Raw genomic sequence first — 13912 nt, forward strand, 5'->3', positions numbered from 1 at the left:
AGTCACAGAACAAAAAGCAGGGGCTGGAGCACAGGGGATAAAAACCAGTTTAGTCTGTCTGCTCTACTTCATTTTTATGTCTTTGCTTTTTCCAAATGGGTTGTAATTGTTTCTTGAAATGCTCCTGCCTTTAGCTCAATACTTCTGAATTCAGTTTATTTTTAAGAATTTGGTCTGGTTCTTTCACCAGCAAACTCCCAGGATAAAAACAATGCAAGATGCAATGGTGGCTCTTTCCATCTAGAACACAAATTCTTAGAGCAAGGAGAAGAATGTATTTTTCTTTCTAACACAAATGAGAGAATAATAAACAGGAAAAACTCATCAAGCTAAAAGCAAATAAGAAAGGCAGTTTGAGCCGGGTGTTCTGTGTTTGCAGCTCCCTCAGGAGTGAAAAGGAGGAGATTCATGTTACCAACAGCAGATTCTGGTCTCGGTTTAATGCAACATTTATAGTAGTTATCACAAACATTTATGAACACTGATCGTGTGGATCGGTTCAACGACAAAATACAGGATTCAAAGGTACAGGTACTATTGAAATAAATCACAGCCTATCTGAAGTACATGCATATGTCATTTGAAAGTACTGACTGCAAGATTTCAGTCATTAGGCAAGTTTCTGTGCTCTGTGGCGTCTTTGGAGTTGCAGCAGTGTAGCTGAGAGGAGGTTACAGTTTCTCTTCAGCACTAGGGAGAAAGCCACTGCTGCCGCTAACTTCATTTTATTTCACCAGCTTCAGTTTCTTTGTGATGCCAGTATTCCTCACCCGCTGACCACCTTCTCAGGAGCTAGACCGATTCTGCCTGCTAGCAAAACACACACACACGTTTTCAGGGCCATTAATTATTCAGTGCAAACTGCCAGATGAAAAAACTTGTATCGATGCACCCTCCAAGAAGACAGGTCGTCGGAGTGGTTTGAACCATTCCCAGACACTTTTCCAAGATGGATTAGTTTGGAGGCAACTTCATCTTGCATCTCAGAATCTCAGTTCTTCTACCTTTGTTTCTGTTTAAATTACTGTCTTTTAAAAATCTTACTGAAATAAATCATAGCGCAGACAACCCAAAGCCCACGGAAATTTTTGCAGTAACAGAGACGGGACTCACAGGAGCACCTGAACTCTGCAGGGAGAGGCGGTGCGTGATGAAAGAGCTGGAACAGAAACACTCTTACCCAAGGAAATGACTTAGGAGAAACTGGGGGCGTTATCTCGCAGCCCTGTGAAAGAAGACGGAATCAAACTCACATAAACACCTGACGAAAAAAAACCACAAATAAGATGCTACTGGTAGGCATGAATTTGAACCGTGGTTATCTGCAGAGCTAACAAAAGCCTCATTTCTCAAATGGAAAAGAGGGAATGTTTCATATAAAGACCACAGAAAAATCTGTGCAATTAGCTTCTCTGCACAGATGCTACTCAATTGAATTCAAATTAGGGAGTAACAACTCCTGTGCTTGCTAGGATTCATCTACATTTGAAGTATTAAATTCAAATGTAGATGATCAAACAATGGCATGATTTATCTGTTAGATGTACCAAAAGAACCGACTCTGAGGCTTGGATGCACACGTGGCTTTAAGCCACTGAATGCAACATGGTACTTCTGCTCTCTTTGATTGCTTCTTCACGTTTTTTTTCTTTTTTAAGATTTCTTTTTGTGTCTTGAAAAACATACGCTACTCATTCCTAAGGGGGATTGCTCAAATCCCAAGTTCTCCTTTATTTCCGATTTCATCGTGTGAATGGTTTCCTCAATACCTTCCCATTCTGGATGAAGAGGGGCAGCGTTCACGCTCCAGCTGGCCCTTGAGCAGCTCATGAGCCAAGACTTAAACTCTCCCCTCCTGCTCTGCTCTCAACTTGCCGGTCTCGGAAATGGCCAAGCATCTTCCACAAGGAGGTGAGCCACTTTGACTCCTACTGACTTGACAACTCAGCTTCTTCTCACAAGATTTTGCCTTGAAACAATTCTGGGTAGAGAAAGGCATTATGAATGTATTCGTGTTGCAAAGTGTTCTTTCTGAGACATCTGCAGAAAGTACTTTTTAAACATTATAAGTCTAAAGCTGTATTTCTGAAGCGTAGAAAAGAATCGTGTTTTCCCCCTAAGTATTTGATTCTCTGTGTAAAAAATGCTGCTCCTTTTTTTTAATAGTCTTAATGGACAAATACCTTTTCCTCCTGATAATTATTCATTGTAAACAGAACTTCCTAGTGCATTGGAGAAGATGAGAAAATAAACATGTACCAGATGTTAGTCACACTATTTAGTGCATTATTGGAAGGTACTTCGATATTGCGGTGATGACTGCGGTATAAAAACCTATGCAGAATAGAAACTAGCAACCAAGAAGCTTTCAAGCCAAAATGAAAATAGAATTAAATTGTCTAACTGTGCAGCTCTGGTATTCTATTTTCTTGTACGTAATCTGATAGGCTTCGCATTATTCTCCAGAATACTTCATTGGGCCAAATTCATTCTTAGTGTAACTCCACTGACATTAACAGACTTGTACAAGAGCTTAGTTTGGTCTATTGTATGTAAGATGTTTTATGCATGCAGCATCGTTCCTAGGAGAAGATTACTTAAGGATAAAAATGTTATCTACGTTTCAAGACACGGTCCATCTTCCAGTTGAGAACCAAGAGAGCAAAATAAAAATGTCAACAAATTAAGAATTGGCAGGTGCCCAGGAAAAGAAGTTAAAATGCTTCTTTAAAATAGTAAACCTTTTTCCGATAGTTCCTTGAGAAGCATTTTTACGATGTTGGAGGGAAAGCTGTTTTGTGGGGGTTTTTTGTTTATCGTATATTTAATTCATTTCTATCTTCATGATTAAAAAGCTTCAGTCAGCTACAGAGACTAATTAGGCTATGCTATAACAAGGATTACTGAACTGTAATTATTATTTATTCAAATCAGTGGAAGAATTACCGAGGCTTACGTTAAAGACAATAGAAGCTAATGGAGGAAGAAGCAAAGGAGGCCAGCAGTGATTTCAACTGCATATTGTCAGCCACCCCAGCAGTACAAAAGTAGCCATCTAATTGACACCCTGAAATAGGGGCTTGCTGATACTTGCTTGTGAGTCATTAAATTCAACCATATTTTTAAACATGTCCTCTTTTTAAAGAAATATCCTTGGGAAAAAATTCTATGTAGGGTCTGAACACTAGTATTACTAGCTGGTTGATGAAAGAAATTGCCAGGAAAAAGCTACAGAGATAAATTTGCCTGGTATTTCCACTGTATTTAAAATGTGGGGTTTTGTGTTCATTCTCTGAAAGACTCCAAACTGCTTGATTGCTGCAAATGCCCACAGCTTTTCATCTGCAGTTTTAACCCGCCAGTTACTTCCAAGCTGCACTTCTAGCATTCAAAAAACAATTCCAGCTGCATTTTAATTTCACTGAAAAGATTCAACACTCCCAAAATGAAACAGTGCCCACCTGAACTGCTCTTCTGCCCAAGGGCCTCATTCCCCTCGTCCCCTTCCCTCCGCACATGCTCCAGCTAATGAACTTGTCAGGGCTGGTGCAATCCACAGGCAAATTATGGAACAGTACCGGGGTTCAATCTAGGCAAAGATCCTGATCTAGAGATAAACTGGCTGATGCAGAACATCAGTATTAACAGCCCAGACTGCTCTTGCTCTGATCTAGAATGAAATGCTTCGATTCTGTTGAACAAAAAAGTTTTGATTCTGGTCAACCCAAAAACATTTCCATTTTTCCCAACCGGGTAAAAATTGAGGTTTGTGGAAACTCTCTTTGCATTTAATTGTGCTTTCTGGAAATGGGGCCTGATACCACTTAGGACTTTAGGTGCTAGTAGCAAAAAGAGGCAGCCATTTAAAGCTGCAACTCCCTTTCTAGCCCTTCCCTGCTCTCCAGCCTCCCAGCTCCCAGACCTATGTCTCTGCCCCTCTCTTAATGTGATTCCCCCAAACTCACGGGAGGTAAGGAAAGCAGGGCACGAGGAGGGAGGGAGGTTATTTTCCAGCAGGTATGTCCCACCTAGGCAGCTGTGACAGCCAATGATAGGTGTGATTTTGACATTTTAACAACGCAAGTGTCTTGCCAAGGGATAATCAATATGTCACCTTACAGAGATTTTTTTTTTCCTTTTGATAAGGAAGAGATGTGCTTGTTTTCCTCCTTTGCAGCCTCAGGTCACATGCATTTCCCTAACTTCATGTTGCATACAGGAGGAAAGGCACGTGGCACAATCACAGCCTGGGAGGATATCACAAAAGACCTGAGGTGCAGACGTGGCTAGGGCATGGATGCACGAATAAAGGTCCAACGTGTAGCACCCTGAATTCTCCTGCACTCCTGCAAATTTGAGAGGTGTCACTTGCCACAGGGATCCATGAGCTAAATCCTTTTCTCTTAACGAAAGCACAGCTGTCACTTTTGGGCTAGTGAAACCCTGGGGCTCCAGCAATACTGCTCATCTGCATCACCACCACTATGAGATTTGAGATGAGTCCATTTGCCTTTACCACCACAAATGTGTCCGTGTAGTCCATTTACTGGAACTATGCAGTGTCTTCAATACTAGCCTAACAATCCATAATGATTTCCTTGCTCCCAGCAGTCTGTCACCTTCAGCTCAAACCTGAAGATATAGGTGATAAAAGTTACCATCCAGATGGATGATATGTATTGAAAACACAATTTTGTGTTGTTAGTTTCATATAATGTGTCTGATTTTTTGTGTCTGAGCTCCGAAATGCTGCAACAAAGATGCAGTTTTGCTACATAATCTTCTTATTTGTTTTCTAAATCTTTCATTCAGATTTATGCAGATGTTCGGTCTGCAGCTGTGCAAAATTTCAGATGGTTGTAGACATAGAAAACATGATCGCAAGTGTTTAGATAAGCAAAATCCCTCAGCAATGCTGACTTGAAAACCTGAGCTGACTGTCCCTGCTTCATCTCTGCATAGTCGGCTGATTAGCATTTGGTTTTTAACTTACCTCTTCAAAGTACAGCAAGTGTACAGCTTGGTTTTTCTGAAGCATTTATGAGTTTATACACAGTAGCTGAAATGGAACTTCAGATGTCATTGCACCGATCCCATCTGTCCTTGAGCCTGTGTAAAAAGAAAGTGCTGATACACATTTCCACGCTCGGAAAAAGGCTCCTGGGTCCTACTGGCAGACATTGCTCCGTTCCGACCACTGCTGTTATAAAAGCCCCTTGGAGCAAAGACATCCTTTTTATTTTTGTGTAGTACTTAGCAGCGTAATGTCCCGGTCTGTGACTAGGACCCGGAGATGCAATGGGAATAGAAATAATGTCATAATAAAGGCACTTGGAAAATTCTGCTCAGCTGGCTTTCTCTTGCAGGAATTTGGCTTTGCTCTTAATGAGGTCATGTGAAAGGAGCATTTATTTATTTATTCATTATTTTTGCATATGTACAAAAGGGTTCTGGAAGTGCACCCTCAGCACCTTTTACACAGCTACAAATTATCTTTATAAAAATAACACTAAACCAAAGTGCAGAGCAGCCACTCAAAATAAGTAGTTAAAAATACACTTGGCAAATGAAAAGCTGGAATCACATTTCTACACCAGTGAGACTCTGCCCCCATCACAGTCGTGTTCAGGGAAACATGAGGGTCTTTATACAGAACACATAGAGTCAACAGATATGAGCTCTTTCAGACTGTGAGAACTTGAAGAGTTCCAGAGCCTGAAGGCCAGACATAAACTCCGTGGAGGTTAGCTGTTAGCTGGTAATTTCCTTTCTCTTTCTGAATAGTTAAGCAGTTATCTATCACAATTTAAGGATGCTTTCTTCCAGGTCTTTTGGCTTCATAATATTTATTTTTTGAAAGCTCTAGGTGATGTTGACATGTTAATGCTTTTCCAATTAAATGAGCTTTGCTTTTATGTAATTTGTATGGTTATAAAATTAATTGTATCTCAGTCCCCCTGTGAGTCACTCCAAGTGCACCCCAGCAGGGATCACTCTTCATGTCAGCTGTAGAGGTGAAAGTCCCCTATTTTTAGATGAGTCTACAGTGCTCTGCAGAGCAACCAGTCTCAGCCCAGACGCTCAGTCGGTTTCCGGCATTTATGTCACCTCCCAGGAGACCAGGTCTCCTATTTAAGTGATGATTAGAAGAAACAAAGCGTTCGATAACATCTAGGATTTTTTAAGTAGCTTACGCTTGTGTCTGTCTTGCCTATGCACCACCCCTTGGAAGGACTGTCTTCTCTGAGCCTTCTTTAGGTCTGTGGGACTTCCTCACAGGTAACTGGCATTTCGGAAAGTACACCATGGACCTCATCGGAGTTTTTCAGAGTTTGTAGAGTCATTGGTCATTCCTAGACAACTGCAGAGCCTTGCGTCCAGAGCCAGCCTCTAGTTTAGATGTACTAAAGACATCTGCAACTACTGGAGGCTGCTAGGAAGCTAAGAGTTAAGCTAAGGTAAGCAATTTCCTAAACTGCAACTACAGTCAAAGATATTGCTTGATGCCAAGAGGAAAAAAACCACACAGGAGTTATGGGAAAGGAAACACAGTTGTTTATCCTCCCTTGCCTACATTTTTGTAAACAAGATTGTAACATGAGTTTTTCTTCCAATTCACGTTGGCAAATTTTGCTCCCTCTCACTACAGCCTTACAAGTCTTTGAACGCTGATTGGTGTTGCCAGAGAACAACAGCGTGTGGTGGTGCAGACCCCCTGGGCCACGTTGCGATGTCAGGAGCAGCCACTATTGTGTTCTTGTTTTGGCTATAAGTGCAGTGAGTTGGGACAATCTGGTACGTACTTGTCCTGGCTACGGTACAGTGAGTTAGGACGATGAGGCACTCCCTAACTGTACCTGAAACTCCTGCTGCCTGGATCGTGGCCCACCCCGGGAGGTGCCAGAATCACCGGACAAGAACTGTGGCCAGAATGGAAATACACTGACCAAAGTGAATCATCTTGCGACCCTCTAAATAGTGATCCTAAGTGAGACCCTTGGAGCTCTCTGGGATCGCAGCGGGCTGCGACCCGGTATCTCCCCCTGAGCTGGGATGCCTCTCAGGGTAGATTTCGCAAGGATTTCCAAGATCATCCGCTGATAGATGCCGACAAAGAAGAAGGGGTCAAAGATCATCTGCTGACAGATGCTGACCAAGGAGAATAGTGAGCAATTCACTACAATTAGATTTCATGAAGTTTCACAGATCATTCGGTACCAATAATTTACTACAATTGGCAGAGAGAAAAATCTTAATTGTAGGTTAACCTCTATATCTGTGTGTGTGTGAGATTCGATTTAGGAAACTTTGTAGTGCTGATTATAACAAATTTTATTAAGTCACTCTGATAATTGGCTGGTGATTAAGTATTGTTAAAAATCATATCACCTAATCTTGTGATTTACTGTAATACTGTTAATAAATCTTAAATTGCTGCTACCTCAAAGTTGTGTAGGATCCATAATCACTCACTCTGCAACAAATTGGCAGAGTAACTCAACAGGAGGTTTTTCTTACCCTTTATATTAATTCCATTAGACATAAACCATTGACCAAGTCTGGGACTAAGTCTGGATCCAGCCGCACCTAGACTCCTCTCTGAGAAGGAGTTTAGAAAGCAAGGGGGTCCATTCTGAACCTCATGACTTGATGGGAGATCTTCCTTACCCTTTGTATTAATTCCATTAGATATAAACCATTGTCCAAGTCTGAGACTAAGTTTGGACTCAGCTGCACCTAAGCTCCATCAGGAGTTTAGAAAGCAAGGGAGTCCACTCTGAACCTCATGACTCAACAGGAGAGTCTCCCTTACCCTTTTGCATCTCTGGTCTCTGTGTAAATCATTCTAAATCAGTTCTAACTCAATTTTCCTTTGTATGTTTCTTTCACGTAGTAAGTAATAGAGTGAACCTTGCCATCGAACTTTATTAAGTCTAACTTTTACAAGTTCACATTAAAATCACTTTTTGCTAATGCCTTTGACAGTGATTCTTCAAGTGATCTAAATCACTCATTAGCCACACAGTGTTATGTACAGTGTCAGATGTCCCCACAACTCAGACTCTGATGGCAGACATTTAGAGCTTTTGCATCCTTGTCTTGAGGGATATACATTACTTTCAGTTTTAAGCATCTCAAAACATTGAGGGGGGGATAAGAAATAAAGGAGGTTTAATATTAATATTGTATTAAACCAATAACATGAGATTAAACCCAGCCAAACAGAGTCCAAAGATCTAATAGAAGGTAATTCAGGGAGGGAGATGTCTGGAAAGAAGCAGCAGTGAAAGAAACAAATTAATGGCCTTGAAGGCCTGTTTTGAGAGCGAACAGCCAGTTTGAGCTATTTTGCACAGAGCATGCCACAGGTTTGCTGTAGTCCCCAAAACTGAGTTTCTGGCTGAAATGGAAATGTGAGTTTTGTGCAGAATAATGAAGTCGGCATGCACCGAAAAATCTTTCTCCCCATCTCATGAAGAAATCTCAAGTGTTGAGGCCTAGACTGTTGGCGGTCATTAGGAGAGGAAAAAAAGGAGTGTCCGAAACTAATTGGGCCTCTGCAAGTTCAGGCAGGACCTGGCACTCGGCAAGGCTGGAGGTCGGGAGATCCCGACCATCCCAATGGGCCAAATGTCCCTCTGCCTTAGCCGAGAGAGGAGGACCTCTCCCAACCTCTTTCTCCCAAGCGTGCCCATCTGAGGGAGGCCGAGGCACCGACACGCGACCGAGTCACCGAGCATGCCCTCTCAAAGCACGTCTCAGCTAGGGAGACCGCTTTCTCCTCAGTTGGAAGGCAACTGGAAAAAAAAAAAAAAAAAAGAAACAGGACTTAAAAGGCTGCAGGAACCTTTAAGAAAACCTAGAGACCTGACGAACCTGATGAAAATTATCTATGTAAGTGCAATGACCACCATGAATTGCCTGTGTGAATCTCTGAATAATATTGTTTCTAGATCTCAGAGGGAAAAAAAAACAGGAAATGTTTAGTTATGACTGGCAGCTTTGCCCCAGGAAAGTCCTCCAAAATAAAAAATACAAGCTGCAGACTAATGCAGCTGAAATCGTATCTCTTGCCTTTATAATTTCTGGATATTTACCATATAGAAATGTTTACATGCTTATATATATGATATATCTGCATAATTCCCAATTGCATGGCTAGGTCCTCATAAAAGCAGTGCTAACTTCAGCAGCCCTGAACCTCGACATAAGGATCCTGTTACGTTGCCTGAGTGATCACCTGGTGCAATTAATACTGATTGCATGTGCTAGGTTTGATTCTGATGTGCTGCACTGGAATTATGACAGAAAGCCACAGATATGAGCAGCTACCAAGCGCTGAAGTTAACATTCTCTATTGTCAGATGAGAATAATAGTTTACAGCATTTTTACCATGGCTGAACAGAAATAAGGTGGCATGGTATCCAACCACATCAACATGTTTCTGCCCCAGGAAATCCCATTTTCCTTTAAACTTACTTTTATGTCACATTTTTCTATTGCACATATTTCTGTTCTAAGCTTTTTAACAATATTGGCTAATGTATTAAGAAATTGCTGTTACTAGTTTCACAATTACTTTTGCTAAAAAGATATGAATAGTTACTACCATGTTTATATTATTATTACATCTTAACCTTGCACTTCATTGCTAACCAAAACCAATTCTAGTAACCCAAACACTCTAACTTAAGAACATACCATATCACTGTTTTCCTCTCTAACCAACAAATACGACATTAAAACCTTGTTGGATAAGACAATGATTTCTCCATTTGAACATACATCTTGACTTGTTTTGTGTTGCATTGCAGCATCGCCCGAAGGGGAGGTTTTCGGTTTTGTTGAGGTAAGACAGACCTCTTCACAACTGCTCTTCTGAGCTGTTGTGGGAAACAGCAACCTTAACCTTGGCAGGGCAGGGGAATGGGAGCAGCAGGAGTGATATTTTGCCACCCATGTCAAGAATCCAACTAGTGTCCAGACTTGGAACAGGTAACAGCTGGAAGACATCTAGTTCAGCATTTATTCTGGATTGGATCCAGCAGTCAAGCCAATCTATCACAGAATTAGGTGGAAGTGTTGTCCAGGTAAAGGGTTTGAGCACTTAGCTAGTAAAATGTGTTGTTCTCTCAAGGATGTTAGAGATTCCTTTCTCTCTTGCAGGGTTTTTGTTTAGGTTTTTTTCTGAGCGTGAAAAACACTGAAACAAAAAAATGATTCAGCATACTGTGTCCACTGTATAAATCAGTATACTTCATTGTTACCGCAGGAATGAAGACCTGGAAATTCGTTTTCCACCACCTTGTGGTCTGTCTTGCATTTTTATCTGTTTAAAGTAAGGCAGCCCTCTCTTGAAGCAGAATGCTTACATTTGACACCATCAGAGTGCCGTGTCCAAAAGGCTGGCTGTTTTTTGTCCAGATATAACAGCAGAGAGAGCTGACAAAATGGAAACATTTCTTTGCTGATGGTTGACACCTATTTTGCAGAGGTGGAAACAGATGCAATGCGGAGGAGAATCCAGCTTTCAGGCTCTTAGGTACAAAGCATGCCAAGAAGTTCAACCCTGAGTAATCCTGGGGCCATGAAGAGCCCTGAGCTTCTCTGTGCACGTTACATGGCCGAAGACCATGGGCTCCTTCTACATCCCACTTGTCAGAGCCACAAAGTTATCTCTGAACTTCTTTCACCTCACCTCCATGTCCCCAGTGAAGGAATGCACGGTGGAGAAACAGGCTTCCTCTCCTCTGCTTCTGCAATGGCTTCAGCATCTATTGCAACACAGGTGAGTCTAGCCCAAAGAGACACAGGAGAGGATATTACAGACAAAGTGACTGAGAACTGGTGCAGGGCTTGTATCTTCATTAGTTCTGCATCTATTTTTATGGGTTTGTTTTGGATTTTTTTTTTTTCCTGTGCATGAAGCTCCCTCAGACATGCCCCTTATCACAAAGGAAGACTCTGCATAATTAATTCTCAACAAAATGGTCCCATGTCATAATTAATTTATTCATTTTCTTGCTGTATAACTGTTTCTCTACTTAACTGACTGACTTTGGTAATAGTTCTCTGCATAATTGATTCATATTGCTGTTGATTCTCCCCATTTTTATTTAATACCAGAAATGATTTGCTGTATAACTGCTTCATTGCTTAACTCATTATCTACACAATTGCTTGGTATCATAATTGATTCACTGCTTAACTGTCTCACAGGATAATGAAGAGCAAGTAATGGCTGTCCACTTTTCACCACGATTTCCCTTCCCTACATCAGCCTCTCCCTTTCTTTACATGACAACGCAAAGCTTTCCTGACACCCGTTTTACCCCCTCAGCCCATTTCAAAACGTCACTGCTATCACCAGTCCCCTGACCCTTATTCTGATGCCTCCAGCCCCCTTTAGTGTCCTTCCCCGTCCCTCTCCCAGCTGCATCACACAGAGTCTGCAGAGCTTCAGCTCTGTATCTCTCGTATATTCACAGTGTGGTCTTGCTCTGCTTTTTAAACCTTTATGCTCATCCCTTCTGTCGTCCTTTCACCGCTTAGGTTCGTGCCTGTCCCCTCCATGGACATTTTTTGCCTACTGACTCTTGTAATCTTTCTTTTGCACATTTATGCCTGGAAGATACCCCTGGACTACTCCAGAAAGCCTCTACTCTGCCTCCTCCTTGAAATCTTCCCCCAAACCCACACCTTCTGAGCTCCATACAATGCCTGCTACGCCAGAGGCCACTACAGTATTACTATCCCTTGTATGACAGTGGTAAAACTTTAAAACTGCTGGCAACACACCCAGACTGCTTATGCATCGTCGCACATACCATCACACTGCTCCTGATCCTAATTCTCTTCACAACGTATTACATCCTTCTTAAAAAGCACACGTAGGCTGGTGACTTTGTCTTGTATATTTGCAGTGCCCTGCCTGAGATATCTGGGAAAAAATGTAAATAATAAATGCATTTCCAGAAAGTTAAAAAGCCAACGCACAATCATCCTTAGCTTCTTTCCTTCCTGTAGAGATGACCCCAAAACTCCAAGCTACTCCTCCCCTATTCACTTGCTTGGAAATTATGTTTTGTTCTGAATCTTCCGTCAGTATGAGCCAGATCTCCAAGGAGCAATTAAAAAGCAGCAAGGCAAGTCCTGACTGACAATCCCATTGCAGGACTCCTTTAGGAAAGACGTAAGACCAGGGTTGTGGGGACATGAAATTCTTATTTGCAACTTATATGATTCCCTATGTGTAAAGATAAAGAGAAAATCTCCTCCCTTACTTCTGTCTTCCTGCATGCGGCAATCAGGAGTAGCTGCTGCTGCCCTTCCGTGCCACGAGAATGATTCCTCCTGCCTTTATTACGTCAGAGGTGGTGAATACATCAATATTTTGTATATAAGGTAATTCTTAGGTTGGCAGGAAGGTATATTGGTCTAAATTGTTCTCCATTGTAAGGCACTCAGTTGTGATAGCTTTAAACACAGATGGCATTTATCTGTTCATTCTACAGGTAAAACATGCCTGATGAGAACAAAGCAAGATTTAATATTCTAATATAAATGCCATTTCTTATTGCTGTCAACCATAGCACTTGAATAAATATTATACCTCCTTCCTTCAAGAAATCACAGTAGAGTTATTTCTTGCAATTGAACCAGCTTCCAGGGAGACGCATTCTGCTTGTGGTTTCTGCAAGGAGCTTGGTGCACGACCCCATTTTAAGATCCCTGAAATGGCTGTTTAGCAACTTAGGGGATCAGGTCAATTGGTTTAAACCTTGCCTGGGTTCTGAGACTTTGAATTAGAGTGGCACTGACAGCCAGCACTATTAGCAGTTACTGCCATCTATGGGTAGGATCATTTTGGCTTTATTCCTCAGTGATTGTGTCTTCGTTACAAACAATATACCTGTTCTCATACATAAACAAAAATAATGGAAGCAATGACACAGTCATCCACGATTTCTCCACTAAAAAGACAACAAAATAACAGAGGAAGGACTTCACCTGTGCATCCACCTGAAAAGAATGGGAGAAGATTTTGAACACTTAAAATTATCTGCCGTAGACGAGGAAAACAATGACACTATTTTCCATCTTCAGTACGCTGGGTGCTGCCTTCGCTTCAAAACCACTGGGGCACACTTATCCCTGATATAACAGCACTGAAATTACTCCAAATGCACCTTATCATTTGCATACTCATTTGGATGCTGTTATAGCCTTTTTTTTTTAATCCCTTCAAAGTGGGAAAGCATTCATACACTGGTGACTCTCATTCTTTTCCAGCCTGGGAGGTTTTTAGCTTTTCCCATTTAGAATTAAGAGCAGTTTGGGGTATTCATCACCCCTGACAGCTGTTAATCCCCCTCAACTCTATACAGTCACTGCGTTAAAATATTTGAAGTAAGTAACAGGACTATTCAATGCTATTTTGGATTGCACCTGTGGTCGTTTTAGCCCATTAGTCTTTCTCTGACAGTGGCTAGTCGCAGATGATTTAGGGGGAAAGTAAAAAACCTCCATAGTGGAAAATTAATGCAAGGGCACAGGAACCAGTCCCTTGCTGTTATAGGCAACTACATCATAAAACCCCTTTCACAAGCCAACCAGATCCATCTAAAAACTGATTTCAGTTTTTGATCCCTCCTGATTCCTGTTGGGAAGCTTTTCACAGGGACCGTTCTGTTGAGTAAAAACCTTTTAATTTCCAGTCTACATTTATTTATGGCCACTTTATACTAAATGTTTCTTTATCAGTAATATTCTCTTGCATAAACAGTCGTTCTTTTTCTTTCTCTGCCTATTTTTACACTCCTATTTTGTTTACAGATAGAAAAAAGATCCCAAAACAAGCTTTGTTTTGCTAAGCTAAAGCAGTGTCCTGGTTTCGGCTGGGATAGAGTT

This window comes from Aquila chrysaetos, chromosome 18 (assembly GCF_900496995.4).
Source record: "Aquila chrysaetos chrysaetos chromosome 18, bAquChr1.4, whole genome shotgun sequence".
NCBI classification, from domain to species: Eukaryota; Metazoa; Chordata; class Aves; order Accipitriformes; family Accipitridae; genus Aquila; species Aquila chrysaetos.